At 45.1% G+C, this 17,591-nt stretch overlaps 1 protein-coding gene and 1 pseudogene across 1 annotated transcript in view; one reads left to right on the top strand and one right to left on the bottom strand.

The window, feature by feature from the left end:
- Positions 1-2,285, bottom strand: part of LOC142896487 (uncharacterized) — a 47,419-nt pseudogene extending 45,134 nt beyond the window's left edge.
- LOC142896356 (ribonuclease inhibitor-like) overlaps positions 1-17,591 on the top strand; it is a 268,010-nt gene that overhangs the window by 49,933 nt on the left and 200,486 nt on the right. The gene's annotated exons all lie outside the window — the stretch shown is intronic.

Here is a 17,591-nt window from a genome sequence, read left to right as displayed (position 1 = left end):
GAATATCTGCTTCAAAGTCTTCACACTGAGCAGCGTTACACACCAGTTGTCATCTGCTGACACACACTGTCCACCAGTAGAAAGCAGGAACTGACCAGAGAACTTCCAGTCTGCAGTTTGGACTCTGCAGTCCAGCACAGAGCAGCTTCACTCCAGGATCCCTCAGGAAGTTCTCACTCAGGTCCAGCAGTGTGAGGTGGGAGGGGCTGGACTGCAGAGCCGAAGACACCACTGCACACTGAAGCTCTGAGAGTTCACTGGATGAAGGAGAGCAAAGAGAGAAGTTGTGGTCGACATGTGAGATTCTGAAGACAGTGAAAGTGAATCAAGACTCATTAATGTCTGATCATCATCATCATCATCATCATCATCATCATCATCACCATGTAAATGGAGGGAAGTCCCACGGTGGTGCAGCATGTGTTTACATCTGTGGTGCGTGGTGCCGGGACACTGCAGTGGTATGCAAACACTGTTCACCACTGGCACAGTTGATGATCATAAAGTGCCGTCCATTCTATCTGCCCTGGCAGTTTACTGCCATTTTGCTAGTTGCAGTTTACATCCCTCCCACCAACAACAGCAGTGAGAGGAACGCTGCACTCAATGAACTGTACCAGGCCATCAGTGATCAACAGACAGCAAACCCAAAAGCTTTACCATCCTCACTGGAGATTTTAGTCATGCTGACCTCAAGACTGTCCTTCCAAAAGTCCACCAGCATGTTGGATTTCCAACAAGGGGGGACAACGCTTTGTATGTGGAGGTGTTCCGAGGGAGGAGCAGGGCTCGTGCTCATGTGCGATCAATTCCACAAGGATTGGGACGCTCAAAGGAAATGGGTGTGCGTTTGTGCGTTCGCAACATTTTGAACATCCAGATTTTTTTGTTTCAGGATGAAATCCATGTACGTTTTTGTAAATGAAGCCCCAGGTCCTCAGTGTCTCCACTACAGTGTCCTCAGTGCAGCTTCACACTCCAGTGTGTTCCAGCCACTGAGTGTCAACATGTCCTGTTGTGACTGACAGTGTTGCTCTGATCTGCTGCTTCAACTCAACATGATGCTCAGTTGTGTGTAAAGTCACTGCAGCTTGGAGCTCCACTGGATCAGAGATCCTTCACTGGCGTCTCTTCGGACTCCAGTGCATCTTTGATCCAACTGCTGTTTTATTGTCTGCTGTCAAATGAAGGAAGGATGTGATGTGTTTGTGTGTTCAATGTGTTGATTGACTGTCTGCATGAATCCTTCACACTGAACAAAGCTCCTCATTCTGCCACTGTCACATCTTCATCTCCATCCTAGACTCCAGTGGAGCAGCTTCACTGCACTCACCATCCAACACAAAGCAGCTGAGTTAACCCTGTGTTGACAGCCTGCTGCTATAAGTCACCACTCAGTGTTTCCCTCATTGTTTTCTTGGAGACCTGCAGCCACAAGTGGATCTGCTGATGTTGATCCACCCTGTGACTGGAGGAGCTGCTGATATAGCAGAGAGGCTAACACCAAGAGCGCACGCGCACACACACACTCATCATCTCCTCATTTTCACCTTCTTGCGTTCATATATTGGTTCTACACAGCAGTAGGTTGTTTATTGTCATAGAAGAGCCTTCAAACATAATTAGTGGGTGAATCTGATAAGTGGCAGATTGTACCAAACGGCAGAAATATTGGACAGCATTGTGAAGCCATTAGAAACTTACTTGGCGCTGAGCTGCACAACCAGGGAAGAAGCACCACAAAGCAGGTGAGAATCATTGTTGGAGGAACAACACTGTGGAGTTGACCAAGAATTCTCTCCAGGTCTGTGTGTCCACTGGTGGTGGCTGTACTTTCACTTTCACCTCCTCTTCACCTTCCTGTCGTGTTTGGGTCAAATCTGATTGATGTACAAGTTAAAACACTCATAAATATTGTGTTTTACATCTGATTGCCTCAAGGCCTTACACTCTACGCACTTGAACATATAAAATTAATTTTGAGCTCTTTCATTGAATTTTGAGTGTTTTAATCAACACCTGTGGTGTTCCCGGTCAAAAGTGACCGCCATAGGAAATGAATGGGTATCCAGACCCATACACACCACCCCAACTCATTCACTCACCAATTCACTCACTCACTCATTTCACACTGAACAAAGTATTTTGCAGGTACACATCTCTTTCCCGGGCTTACGTGCCGACCGTCCCAGGTGAACCAACTTCCTGATGAAACAACGTATCATATCTTATCATTCATTCATCATCCGTACCTGCTTGGTCCTGGTCTCCGCAGCACATCTCATGTCCAATTTCCAGCGTTTTGGGTTCTTCCAGTGTATGGATCGTTGGCTGTGATCTACCAACACTCCTCGCCTCTGATCTGCGACTAAAGTAAGGGGCGGGAGGTGAACACGACCGTGTTGGACTTTGAGCTGCTGCTTTAGTGTTTCAGGATTCCTGGTTCTAGTCTTTCTCATACAGGAAGTGTTGCCTGAAATGACAGCACACTCTGGAAAAAGGTTTAAAAAAAAGTCAGTAATCATGGAACGTCAATAGTCTGTATATACTAAAATATGACATTTCCAGTAAATTAATCAAATGAACTGAATTTGACTTTTTTCAACATATGATGAAGATAAAAACAGTTTTCATTCACTTTTCATCCCCATGAAAAATAACATCTACAATCTGTTTTTCACCAGAAATTCCAGAAAACATGAACGATAAACCTTCAAGAGAGTGATAAACATTAACTAGAAGACCACACTTTAGAGAAAGTGCCACTTGAAGCTCAACACCTGGGAGGAGGCTGCCCTCCAGAGAGGCATGTGGAGCAGGATGGATCATGAAGGCTCAGTACAAATAGAGAGGGACGTCCACAGTGCCGCAGGGAAAAAGAGGCCACTGAGAAAGGAGAGAGCAACCACCAAGACGCGTCCTGACACCTCCACCACCACCACGACAAGCATTCACACATGCACCCACTGCAATAGAGACTGTGGATCAAGGATTGGCCAGTTCCACATCACAGCAGAGCAGAGCCACCTACAGGAGGACGATCACACTTGCTTCAAACAATGTCACTGAGTCTCCAGTGGAGTGAAACAGACACTGGTCCACCTCTCACTGACCCTGTTGACTGGTATCACATTTCATGTGGATCCATGAGTCAGTGAGGACTCACCCTGCTGCTGCTGCTGCCTCCACTCAACATGGAGCCTGACGGAGAACCACTTGGGCTTTGAGCTGCTCCCCGTTACCTGAAATCCCAGAGCACTGTGAATGATTGAGTGAGTGAGTGAGCTCCCTGTTTCAAACAGACACAACTAAACTTGGGACATAAATATCACATTCATCAGTTGTTTCAAATCCCCGAGGGTTGAGCTTTCAGGAACTGTTTTTTCTGTGTTCTTTTGTCATCGGGCAGCTGAGTGGGCAGCTCAGCGGGCAGCTGAGTGGTCCTCAACCCACTGCTGTGCAACCTGATGTCTGCATGGAGGACTTGTGCTGCTTCAATCGAGATCTTCAAGCTGTTCAAATTGTGTCCAGACTCGCTCTCTAACCCCCCCCCCCCCCCCCCCCACACACACACACACACCTGTTTCTTTGGCTGGTGAACTCTGCCAGAGGATCTGGAGCCAAACTATGCAGTACTTTAGAAATCAAAATTAAATCTGCAAATGTGTGAAGACTGTCCCAGTTTAAAAGACTGTGGGCCAGATCCACAAAGCGATTGCGCGGCTTTTGCGCCTGAAAATCCGTGTAAATAGCGCCAAAAACGGTGATTCCGATCCACAGAGAGGACGCAAACGTGAAAATCGGCGCAAAAGTAGCGGCAGGGTTGCGCCAGACTCATTTGAATGTATTTAAATGAGTCATTACGCGCAAAATGACACCCCCCCCGCCCCCCCTCTATGCGAATATGCCTAATTCAAACCGTGGCAGATCCAGAAAGAGTTTGCGCTTGTGTCTGCGCGCAGTTTGACAGACGCAAACACCGCCGGCCAAAACCAGGCGTAGCTTCTGTCTGTCAAAGTGTTTCTGGCTTCTGAGTGTAACTTTCCTCTCTGAAAAGCCTGCAATATATATATATATGTGTGACCTCTCCTACTGTCCTGCTTGCTGTATAATGAAGACTTGCATAAGTCAGGTGTGGAGCAGCAGTTTATTCTCTGAAACAGAATGGGACACAACCATAACTTGCTCCGTGAAACTTGGTCACCTCCTGCTTCATGGGCTTCCTCTGTACTGAAGTAGTGATCGTATAGTTGTTTTTACAATACAAATAATATTAAAAATAAAATACATTTTTCTACAAAATACAAAAAAATTACATTCGCAATTTAAATAATAAACTCCCTAAAGCTCCATTTTTATACACTGTAACATTCTTCCAGTTACACACACATACCTGAAACAGAATGGGACACAACCATAACTTGCTCCGTGAAACTTGGTCACCTCCTGCAGAGACAACGTGCTCCGTATGAGAGCTGTGTCCTGCTAATGGACATGCTAGCATGCTAATCGTTTTTAATAGCAATAAAAATAAAAACGAACTTTGCTTTAAAAAAAAAAAAAAAAAAAATTAAATGAAAGACACCAGCACACATTTAAACACTCAAACACAGTTACATGAAGCATAGCTCAACTTATTGCATTAATTTCTGTCTCAGCAGGGAGGAGACCGTCTCACCTGCTTCATGGGCTTCCTCTGTACTAAGGATCGCCCAGAATGCAAAGCGCTAACTTCAAAATAAAATACAAAATAAAATAAAAATAAAATATAAAGTGCCATGGCTGTGCCCCAACCAAGTTTAAAAATGATTGAACACAATTTAATAACACGGTTACATATGTAGGTCCCCAAATCTTACATATAGATCAGCATAGACTACAGTATATATGCCAATATTTTAGATCGGCTATGAAAAATACAAATGGTACTCAGGTGTTGGTGACAAACGCGTCTTGCATCGAAATGCCAGGAGCGCTTTTATCCTAGCAGAGTTTCACTGTCAAACACATGCACTCACCAACAACCTTTGGCGCAAACTGCTCTCAGGTTGCCACGACCGCAACATTCGCACCTGTTTCAGGTGCCGCATTCGTGGGCGTGTTTGCGCCTGCATGTCATTAGCGCAAAAACCTTTGTGGATACCCGCAACTGTTGCGCAAATTGCCGCCACAATCCCGCCGCAAAATGCGCCGCATTTTAGCGCTGCGCGCCCTTTTTTGAGGATCTACCCCTGAGAGCAGCTACACACACACACACACACACACACACACACACACACACACACACACACACACACACACACACACACACACACACACACACAGCAGCTCTAATTGGCTGAGAGCTAAATATCTTCTTATCTTTCTGGGTGTAAATGAATCTGTCCATTTTTTAAATGTCGAAATTTAACATTTGGTTTCTATTTTTTCAGATTTTATTTCTGTCAAATTCATTTGAATCAACAGAAGAAGAAAATCAGTGTGTAGTTCAAACTTTGTGCGTCTTTGTGTTCAGTTTTTCTGCTGTAGTTATGCTTTTCTTTTCATTCCAGATGAATTCCACTCCATTTCCTTTTCAAACCTTGTAGGTGTTGAGTGAGCTGCAGCGCCCCTGGCTACAAGTTTCATACTGTGACTCTGCCGACCGAGGTAAAAAAAAAAAAACAACAAACTCTGACACTTTGCTGAGGACCTCCTGGAGGAGCTGAAAGTGCAGAACCTTCTCAGGCCTCTCTGAGGAGGAACTTGCGGCTGTCGGTCCTCTGCTGCCCCCTGCTGGTCACACAGGCATCTTACACCTCCGTTCGTCTGTTCAGCACAGTGCTTCCTGAACACCTCACCGGCACACTACAGCCGCCTGCTAGCACAAAGCTGCGCAGAGCCTCCTCGTTGTTCTCCTCACCTGGAGGACGCTTGGTGATCAAGACCTGTGGCCCAAAACTCGGTCCTATAAGATAAGTGCAGGAACACTGCTGCCTCGCCCGCACTTGATTGCGCTAGCCGCCCTGTACAGACGGTCGACGGTGCATGTTGCTTCCGTCGAAGTGTGTGTGTGACATCATGGATGTCTTGTTTTAGGATATAATATAATTCATTGCACAAACTGTCAGGCTAAGTATAAGAGCTATAGTCTACTACAATCAGTCGTGCCAAAAAAGAGACATTGTCTTTATTTTTCATTTTTATTTTATTGTGTCAGCATTAAGCAGTTAAAGGTCTACTCTTTTCAGCCATAAAGCCCTGATGGTATGCTTTACCTTGATCTAACAAGGAGAACCAAGAGTGGCCTCCCAGGCCATCCATGATGTCTTGCACTCTTGGAATTGGCTGGCGGTCAGGGATTGTCTTTTTGTTAAGCTCACGGTAGTCTATGCACAACCGCAAGCCACCACACTTCTTGTGGACACAGACGACTGCAGATGCATACGGTGAGTTCGATTTTCTTATCCTGTGTGTGTGTGTGTGTGTGTGTGTGTGTGTGTGTGTGTGTGTGTGTGTGTGTGTGTGTGTGTGTGTGTGTGTGTGTGTGTGAGAGAGATTGCATTGTTTGTTTTTCTTGCTATTTCAGTACATGTGACAGATTTTAGGGAACTTTTAGTAACCAACTGTTTATCTTTTCTTTTGTAGTCGCTGAGAGCTGCTGGTGGTGGCGGTGTCCCGGGTGGTGGGCCCCTTTGAGTGCTGTGACCCGGGATTGTGGTTGTTTTCTTCTTTTTTTTGCACTTCACTTTCTTTGCAGGTGTGTCACGTGTGAGTGGGGTGTTCCTTGTTTTCTTTGGTTCCTCCCCCGTTTGGCCCCCTCATCGGTAAGCCTCAGTTTCTACACCAAGAATAAGGAGCTCAGTAGCTCCGTTTTAAGTGTTGGGCTGTTTGTTCCTTTTATTTTTAAATGTTGAATAAAAGTTGGTTTGATATTTTAAACATTCTGAACCACGTCTCCTACTCCTTCCTCGTAGAACTTACCTGTGTGCCTAATTATTACTTTTGTGTTTAGTCGAACTCCCTGGGTGAAATTCCCAGGGTGGTGTTGTCGGTTCCTTTTCATTTTGTTAAATTCCCAATATTAAATCTTGCTTTATCAGATAGCCATAACCACTCTCATCGCCACAGGATATTTGAGTCAACTGAGTCAAACTGTCGTGTCTACTTCCCAGTCTCAATAAAAATGTTCACTACTGCTTTGTGCGAGCTTCTTAAATGGAGGTTTGTCGGGGTTTTTCCCTTTTTAGAAGCAAGCCACATATTTTGTGTCTTTCCACCACAAGACATTGGCTTTTGTCACTCTCTTCGTCGTATTGGGAAAAAGTGGCATATCGGACTTTCCCGCCGCGAGTCGCTCGTCAACATACTGCTGTGAAAGAGGAGTGACGTCACAGAAAGCGAGGTGCATTTAGGTGCTGCTGCGTAAAACTAAAAGATTTTCCTGTGCAAATATTCATTTGACAGACGTAAACGAAGTGAAATATGACTTCAATTTAAGTTTGTTTTTATAAACACACAAAAAAGTTTGAGTTAGTTATCGTTTTTGAAAGAAGTTCTTGACTTGACTTGACGAGTTGTTGTATATAAACGGTGTGACTATGTGGTTCGGCAAGCGATGGTGCTGTCTGTACATAGCTTAGCAAACGGCTAGCGCTAGCACCCCCTTTCAATGCCAGAGTGAAAAGATCCACACGGAGTGTTATGACCCACGGGTGGGTCTAGGTGCCTCTATCTTTGTGTCTGTGTGTGAGAGAGAGTGGATGACGCCTTGCAGGTGCGGTCCTGGATGTCGGCTGCTGATTGGATGTGCCACGGCTGAGAAGGAGGAGCAGTCGAGCCAGCCTGACGGTCATCCCTCCTCCGCTCCCAACTCTGCAGTTAGTCACTTCTGAAATGGTGTTAGAGCACGCAGCCGTAGGTAGTGATGGCCGATGGAGGCTTTGTTGAAGCTTCGACACTTGTTTCAAAAAATGGTTCATTACTCGAGGCTTCAATGACACAGTGCTCGAGGAGGTCATCTAGTGCTCAATAAAATGAAGTGCAATAGAAACGTGTTCATTGTTTCATAGGTTGTTTGGGATTTGATTCGCCATGCATTCTTGTTGGACAACACTACATGCTTGTATGGTTCAATGCTGACACAATAAAATAAAAATGAAAAATAAAGACAATGTCTCTTTTTTGGCACGACTGATTGTAGTAGACTATAGCTCTTATACTTAGCTTGACAGTTTGTGCAATGAATTATATTATATCCTAAAACAAGGCTAAATAGCCCATAGTTTAAAAATATGTTCAATAGTAAGTGTTCAGTGGGTCAGATGTCAAATGTGATCTATTTAAAATGTAGAATAGATGAGCTAAATAACACATTGATGGGAATTGAACCGTCGCCTCAGTCTTGCAAGTCCAAGATTGTCATAATGTACCACAAACCCAAATCACACTCCCTTTTTTCATCGAAGCTGTTTGAGTAGCGTTAGCCCACCGTGATTCCTCATCAACTACAGGCCTACACTTCAAATAATTATGAGAAAAATCCAACGTAAAGAGAGCACTTCCATTAGGAAATAGTCAACATGAAATTTCGTCTTCTACTGACACCTGCTGGTCAAATTGAATAGTTGCAAATATTGTGAAGAAGTTGTCATCTAATTCTAATCCGAAACAATATGGCCATTCGAAGTGAAGTATTAAGACAATTAATCAGGTTTGTACTGCTTGATTGAACACATTCATCCCGTTCCAGTGCACGAAAACCCACTTCCCTTCAGGACCGTGTCAGCGAAGCCAAAACTTCCTTGAGTGACGCTGTTTCCCACCATGTGTTGCGCGACTCCCGTGGGGTACGGTGTGGAGGCAAACACAATCGATCACAGACTCCTGGATTCAGATCGCCGTGCGGATCACTGTTAACATTACTTTTTAACACCAACAACAAAAAAATATAAAAGATAAAATACTAAATGAATGAATTAAATCTTATTCAATTTAACCATTTCTAACATTTCTTTTTAACACTTTTCATCTTTTTTAACATTAATGCAGTATTGTGATCAATTACATGACTCTTCAATTATAACCCTTTACACACTCCCCCTCAACAAAGATGTCGTCCTCGACATGAAACGATTAGGGCAGATGCATATCATCCAATCAAAATATTCAAACAGTTCGTATGCAGACATTTGGCCTACTTAAAGTCCTTAATAATAATAATAATAATAATAAACTTTTATTTGTACAGCGCTAAATCACAGCCAAAGGCGTCTCAAAGCGCTTTATACAATCAGAGAGAACCAACTGGGCCCCCGGAGCAAGCAAGATGCGACAGTGGCTGGGAAAAACTCCCCTGTGGGAAGAAACCTAGGGCAGAACCAGACTCCAGAGGGCCATCATCTGCCTATGAGTAGTTGGGGTGAAGTATAAAGATAGAGGAGAGACAGAGAAAGAGAGAAAGGAGCAGAGTGAGCCAGGGTGGCAGACAGGACAGAGTGAAAAACAGATACACCAACCAGGCAAAACGGATATAAACACAAAGAATAGGAAATAATTCAAGGCTGCTGTCCATGTGGAGTGTAAGTGTCCATGCTTTGGAAGGCAAGAGCCTAGCTCGATGGACAATCTGCCGATAGGACTAGTCCAGGTCTTAAGCGTGGTGGTGGGATGAAGCGATGACAGCAAGACCCCCAGGACAGCACAATCCAGCTCCTGGCGCAGTGGTCATCACCTGCCGGGGACACAGAGACTGCGGCAGTATCATGCATATCGAGCATACTGTACAAAGCATAATGAGAGCTTGGACAGAGTGGATAGAGTAAAAGATTGGATAGAGTAAAAGATTGATTGGGTGAGGAGAGTGATAAAGGTTCCGCCTGCACAGAGCAACGATCCCTGTAACGGGAGCGAAAGATCTCCCTCCACGGCGTAAGCCTACAGCAGCTTAACTGACAGTGGATGGAGTCTAACTATAAGCTTTAAGAAAAAAAAAAAAAAAAAAAGTGTTTAAGTGTTTGCAATATGTGTGTAGCGCAGATCAAGCTGCTTCAACAGTCCATTGTGAGTGTATTTGTGTGTATTAACACTCTGCTTTCTCAAAAGTCCATGCATGTATGGGATGTGTATGTGTGTTTGTCACACTCGGCTTTTACACAGTCCATGAATGTATGTGGTAGCACTCAGCTTCTGGAAAAGTCCATGAGAGTGCATGTGTGTGTATAACAGTCCATGAAATGTATGAGTGTGTGTTCTGTGTTCTCAACAGTCCATGAAATGTATGAGTGTGTGTTCTGTGTTCTTAACAGTCTATGAAATGTATGAGTGTGAGTGCTTTGTGGTCAGTACCCATGTAGGAGTACCGGTTGATGGTGGGGAACCGGCACAGCATACCTCCATTGCATCCCTGCTATTTCTCGTTCATGAGGCAGAACTTGGTGTAAATATTGAGGATGAGCTTGTGGCCCGACGCTGTAACAAACTGGTTTACCCAGTTCATTGTAGGTGAAGACTCTTGGTGCCTGTCTCTCTCTCATCGGCCTTCTGGAAAGCTGCAGAGCCTCACTGGGATTTCCACTTGGACCAGGTGATGCAGGTGCTGGTGTACTGTCCTCTGCAGGAACCTCCTCTGGACAGACAATTTCTACCTGGTTTGGTGCACAGCTTTGATCCAGCAAGTGTGATTCACTTTGATTGTCATTTATCCGTTCCATCGGTTCCTCCCTGGAGTCAGCGTTCATAGTATCATTCACAGATTCGGTTTCGGTTAGGACTGTGTTGTCATCAGCCTGAGACTGCATTGCTGGTGGAGGTTGTACTGGCAAGTAGCAATACCAATCATCCTCATCCTCATCGTCACTGCTATTTTCAGATTGTACTGTGTTGTCACCTTTGTCATCACTGATGCTCTTTTTCTTTGGCGGTTTAACAACTTTAAGTGGGATTTCCAATGGTAAGTAATTACAGGGAAGAAGAAGGTTCCGATGCAGGATCCTGCTGTCTCTTTTTCTCCCTTGCTCAGGCACAACTTCGTAGATTGGAAGCTCTTTGTTTACCTGACGCACAACTTTGTAGATACAGTCTTCCCAGTGACTGCGGAGTTTGCCTGTCCCACCCCTGGGAGTCATGTTTCTGACAAGGACGTGGTCACCCTCTTCCAACACAGAGCTCCTGACTTTGTTGTAATTCCTTTTTCCTCTATCTGCAGATTTTTGTGCCCTTTCTCTGGCAATCTCATATGCTTCTTGCATCCCACTCTTCCATTTTTTCATATATTGCTGGTGGTCTGAGGTTCCAGTCTCTGGTGTTAGTCTAAATAGGAAGTCAATAGGAAGTCGTGGAGCTCTTCCAAACAACAAGTAGAAGGGGGAGAATCCCGTGACGTCACTCCTCTTACAGTTGTATGAGTAGATGAGCTTGTTTAATGACTCCTTCCAGTTAGCTTTCTCCCTCTCTGTGAGCGTTTTCAGCATCTGTAGGAGCGTTCTGTTAAAGCGCTCAACTTGACCATTGCCTTCTGGATGATATGGTGTCGTTCTTGAGCCTACAATGCCACAGTTTTTCGTCAACTGAGCAAACAGTTGATTTTCGAACTCGCCTCCTTGATCGTGATGTATTCTCAAGGGGAATCCGAACTTCAGGGCATAGTCGTTAAATATTTTGTCAGCTACTGTTTTGCCAGACTTTGATGTGGTCGCGTAGGCTTGTGCAAACCTTGTAAAATGATCAATTATTACCAATATATACTCATATCCCCCCGAACATCTATCTAGATGCAGGAAGTCAACAGACACTAATTCAAAAGGCTGAGTAGTGATAATGCTGGTGAGAGGTGTTCTCGTTTCTCTACTGGGCTTCTTGCTTTTCAGACAGGAGCAACTTGAAGACACATAATGTTCAATCTCTCTCTGCATCTGTGGCCAGAAGAATCTGTCTCTTACCAACGAGGTTGTTCTTTCTGCTCCTTGATGTCCCATCTCATTATGTAGTGCTTTTAATACTGTGTCTTTGTACTTTTCAGGAAGGACCATTTGTGTTCTTACAGCTGTTTTGCGACGCAGAATGCCATCATCATCCAGCATCAGCCTCTCCCATTCACGCATCAGCCGTTTAGACTGCATACTGAATGACTTCAACTGTTGAATTGTGGGCTTGATACCAGACATCATAGACTCAACCACAGGGCCAATGTGCTGATCCTCTCTTTGGGCCAGACGGATCTCTTCAGGAGGGATAGGCTGATGCGCTGAGTCACCTATTGCTGTACACTGTGCTGACAGGGTCATAGGCCATAGAATGGTGCCCTGCTCCTCAACAGACTGTACTGTGGCTTGTACTGATCGAGATGAGAGTTCCTCTGTACACTCCTCCATCAGAGTCTCAATATCAACAGGCATCCTGGAAAGAGTGTCAGCATCTGTATTCTCTCTGCCTGGACGGTACTTGACAGTGATGTGAAAATCTGCCAGCTCAGCTACCCACCGACATCCAGTCGCATTCAGTTTGGCTGTTGACAACACATAAGTGAGCGGATTATTGTCTGTATAGACAGTGCAAGAGGAGCTGATCAAATAGTCTCTGAATTTTTCACAGACAGACCACTTTAGAGCCAGGAACTCCAGTTTCCCTGAGTGAAGATGATAGTTCTTCTCAGACTCGGTAAGTGTGCGTGATGCATATGCAATGACTCGCATCTTTCCAGCTTGCTCTTGATATAAAACTGCACCGAGTCCTTGATTGGAGGCATCTGTGTGTAGAACAAAAGGTTTACTAAAATCGGGAAATGCAAGAATGGGTGGCTCTACTAAACAGTCTATCAACTTCTCCAGTAGTTCTTGATGTTTGTCAGTCCATGTAATGGGCTGATTTGAGGGAACCCCTTTGCATTTTACTTTCATCTGTGTTCTCTTTGTGCCTCTTGGTTTGTTTTCAGACTGTTGCGTATCTGGGGATGCTTTTAGGAGGTTGTAGAGGGGGCTGGCAATGCAGGAGAAGCCTCTAATATACTGTAGTAGCTAAGGAGGCCCATAATGGTTCGAAGCTCTCCTACTGTGCGAGGTCTTTTCTCTTTCAGGACTCTCACTGCAATAGTGTCAGCCGGATCCATTTTACTGCCCTCTGCTGATACTATGCGTCCCAGGTAGCGCACTTCCCGCCTGAAGAGCTCACATTTGCTGGGCTTCAATTTAATGCCATGGTGTTGGAGCCGCCTTAGTACTGTTCTGACATCCTCCACGTGGGCTAAAAATGCTTTGCTGAACACTATTGTGTCATCGAGATATGGGATACAAATTTCATCCCTTAGACCCTCCAGACAGTCCTCCATACATCGCTGGAAGGCAGCGGGTGCATTCATCAGGCCGAATGGTATCCTGATCCACTCATACAGACCCCAGGGGGTCACAAAAGCAGTGAGGTCTACTCTTTTCAGCCATAAAGCCCTGATGGTATGCTTTACCTTGATCTAACAAGGAGAACCAAGAGTGGCCTCCCAGGCCATCCATGATGTCTTGCACTCTTGGAATTGGCTGGCGGTCAGGGATTGTCTTTTTGTTAAGCTCACGGTAGTCTATGCACAACCGCAAGCCACCACACTTCTTGCGGACACAGACGACTGCAGATGCATACGGTGAGTTCGATTTTCTTATCCATCCCTGTGCAATCAGGTCATGCAGATAGTCCTTCATTTCTCTGTACAATGGCTGGGGAACAGACAGGTAAGTTTTTGCAACAGGCTCAGTGTCTGTTAATGAGATAGAGAGCTGTAGCTTGTCTATACACCCAATATCATTCTCTGATTTGGAGAAGGAAGCTGATTCATCTCTCAACATTTTTTGTACCACTGCTTTTTCAGGCTCAGTAAGATGATTTAGGTCAATTGGGGGGTCCCAAGCATCACTGGAGGCTTCATCCTTTTCCACATCCACTTGACTCACCACGGCTGTAGAGACAGGTGGAAATTTGCGAAGACTGAGGCAGGGTAAACAGCTTGAATTGGTTGCACTGTTCCTACAACTGTTCTCCCAGCCAACACAATATCATGGTCCGTGGGGTTCTGTACATCAATGATAATGAATGGCTTCACTCCTTTTTTTAGTTTCACAAGGGTGTCGCAGAACTCAAGCCCCTCTGCCCACTGTGGGTTTACATCAGGCTCAAATATGAGGGTGATTTCCTCTTGAAAGGGAGATGTTTGTACACGGCATTCTACCTTAATAGAAGTGTGTTTAGGCACATTTAGTCTCTCTTTTGTTGTTTTTACCATGTACTCATATGTCTGTTCTGTGCTCACTTGTTCCACACAGGTTTGAACACCACTTGTTTCAAATCCAGGAAATGCTGCCACGACACACTGAATCAACTGATGCTTGTTGGCTGTGTTAGACTGTTTTAACTCGGTGTCAACAATGAGCCCTATTACATTGGAACCGATGATGGGCCGGGCCAGACTGGTGCCTTTCATGACAAGTGTGGGGACGATAACCTCTGTCACTGGAGCTCCATCAGTAGCTAACTTGAATGTAATTTCAACCCAGCCAACATATGGCATACTTTCTCCATTAGCTGCAGTGATATCTAGGCTGTTGTCAGCTTCCAGTATTTCATTAATGTCTCTGGGCACCACATTTGGCAAGTTGTCCTGGATGTCGGCTGCTGATTGGACGCGCCACGGCTGAGAAGGAGGAGCAGTCGAGCCAGCCTGACGGTCATCCCTCCTCCGCTCCCAAGTCTGCAGTTAGTCACTTCTGAAATGGCGTTAGAGCACGCAGCCGTAGGGGTGGGCTGCCATTTTCTTTGTCCCCTCTTTTCTCCTGTTTATTAAGTATGTAGGGAGGTTAGCCTTTCTGTATTTGGGTTCTCTTTCTTTCTTTAGTTAGTTCTTAAGGCGAGCTAGTTGGAGTTTGGTTTATTATTTTGGCCTGGGCCCACCCTGAAGCCTTTGCTGCCCACCGGTTAAGTTGTTTTGTTTATTTCATTTACTGATTAATAAATGTTTTTGTTGAAACTGCCAACTGCCGTGAGAAATTAATGAGGCTTGGGAGTGGGGGAAGGTGTCCCACACATTGCGTCTCGGTCCCCCTCGACGGGACGTAACACAGAGTTTTCACCGTGACAGCAGGTTGAGCTCCTACCGTTTTACAAGTGACGTCGTCACGTTAGCCTGTTCCATCCCTGCTAAATTCTTTAAAGAACTACCGTTAGTAAACTTTTAAATTATAATACGCTCTACACTAATTGTAATTTCCTGCCCGTGGTTCTATATTGCAACAGTTGACGGCTTATATCAGCAGATAAGCAGCAACAATCTGGGCATTGCGGGTGATTCATAAATATGTCATTTCTTATTAATTAGCCCATAAGTGTTGTACACCAGTGTGACACCAAATGCTTGTTGCTGACAGCAGTGAAGAAATGACACTCTAGTGGTTCTGCACATCAGTATAAATAGAGTGATTCTCTATCATTATGTGGCATCATAGTCACGCCCGACGCACTGATTGCCTGGCCCGTCAACCAATGATTAGGGGGTGGGGTGCTATAAAGACAGGGGTGGAAACAGTTGGCTATTACTGCACTTTGACGCCCCGTCACGTCACTTCCGTTGCCGTCGTCACGTTTCCGTGCGCCTGTCCGCGTCTGCCTCAGGTATGGTTGCCTCTGCCGACTTTGTTTTTCATTGTTTTGGAGTACTGGTTTTAGACTGTGGTTTATTTTTAGGGTCTGACATGTAGTGCGCCGTGGCGCTTTCGGCATGTACCACCTATTGCAACTCCCGGTGAGTCTTTTACTTTCTTTAGTTTTCGTCACTAGCATCTAACAGCTGACCAAACCACTTAATGGCATCGTTTGTTTTTTTTGTAGATACCGCCAAGAAACTTGGCTTTGCCGCTGCACTGACAGCCTCTAAAAACCAGTCAACTTACTGCTGCTTTGCTGATGCCGAAAGTGTCCGATCACGTCGTCTATTAAGACCTGAAATACGCGGCCGTTCGACGTGTGACAGTCGGCGCGTAGTGGCCACTAACCACTTCTAATTGTTTTGTTTGTTTGTTCAATTTTCGTTTGTTGTATTGTTGATTTAATTGTATTTTTGGTTTATTTAAATGTCGATCTAATCCTGATTTGTGTGTGTGTGTGGTGGTGTGAGCTTAACCATTGAGTTCGCATACGCGCTCGTGATCCCTCCTAATTGTTTTCTTTTCTTTTGTGATTCAGAGGCTGAGGTCGACAGGTGTGGACGGGTGGTGGTATCCCTCTTTTTTTTTTTGGTTTTAGTTTGCTGTGTCGTCGCCACCCAATTTTGACTGCCCACTGGGATGTGCACGTGTGATTGGGGTGACTCCCTTGGGCTTCCGTCCCCATCCAACCTGCTCTGCTATATCTCGGTGGCCTCAGCCCTGAACACCATCATCACATCCCGTGAGTCGTCTTGTTTCTGTTGCCCCCCCCCCTCCCCGTGTGGTGTCAGCCTGTCCTGCTTTTGTTTGACCCATCTCTCCCCCCTTATTTGAATCATTGGCCTCCTTTATTTTGAAGATCCTTTCCCTTTTTTTTTTGAGTTTCAGAAGTTGATTCGCTCATTTGCTTTGATATTTATGGTTTAAGTTTCCCCCCCTTGTTCGTACGTTGTTTGTGTCGAACGGTGCTCCCCCCCCCCCCCCCCCTTGTGTCTTTTTGGTCTTGGTAGTTTACTTATAAATTTGTTTTCCTTTTTCTGAGTTTAGTTAATTTAAATTCGTAACTGCCTGGATTCCTTTCTGTCTAGATGCATTTCCTTCAATTATAATAAAGCCTTGTCTGTTTTTTTGCAAACCACGTCTCAGCTCATTTGTACACGAAACCTGTGTGATTTTCATTATTTTATTTCCTCCACAAACAACTTGAGGTGGCGTTGTCGTCCATATCCTTACCCCTTAACAATAACCCCCTTGCATTCTGTAAACTCATCAACATCATCATCTTCCCCCCCGCTCCCCCCCCACACACTGCTCCTTTGTGTTGCCACAGTTAGTAAAGCTTATGTCTAACTAGGTTGACGGTGACAAAGCCTCCACTGTATAAAAGACCTTCTTCTTCCTTCTCTCTTTGCACTCGCACTGGCATTCATTCGAGCTGTTGCACCTGTTGCATCTGTTCTGTTGGTTGTACTTTGTTTGTGCCTCGGATATCCGATCATTTATTTCATGTTCATTAAATTACTTATTTACTCAGCATTTCTGCATCGGTAGCTTTGCTCTTTTCCACAACAGTTTGGTGTCACGAACAGGATAGCTGGAGACCCGTCAGTGAAACTCTGGGACGTCGACGGCCCGGGACCAGGAACGGAGGAAACTCCTCGTTCCCCCTCTACCTCGAACCAAGCATTCAGAGACGAGAGGATCGGCGTCTAAGAGTGGATCTGATCGGCTTCACGTCTATCCAACGAACCTGGAGAGAAAGTGCTAATCCGGAGATCGGGTGAGAAGTAATTGTTCTTTTTCCAGACATCACAGTGACCAAGGTGTTTTTTCTTGTCGTCCACGAACGGTCCCAGTACAGGACGGAACGCATGCGTTAGTCGTTTCTGTGTGGGTAGGCGGTGATTGTGAATCACTGCAGTCCCAGTACAGAGT

Source organism: Nelusetta ayraudi, unplaced genomic scaffold (genome assembly GCF_046127955.1).
Source record: "Nelusetta ayraudi isolate G7.1 ecotype Tasmania unplaced genomic scaffold, CSIRO-AGI_Nayr_v1 ptg000053l, whole genome shotgun sequence".
NCBI classification, from domain to species: domain Eukaryota; kingdom Metazoa; phylum Chordata; class Actinopteri; order Tetraodontiformes; family Monacanthidae; genus Nelusetta; species Nelusetta ayraudi.
Note: the sequence above shows the minus strand (reverse complement) of the source record. Positions and strands in the feature narration are given on the sequence as shown.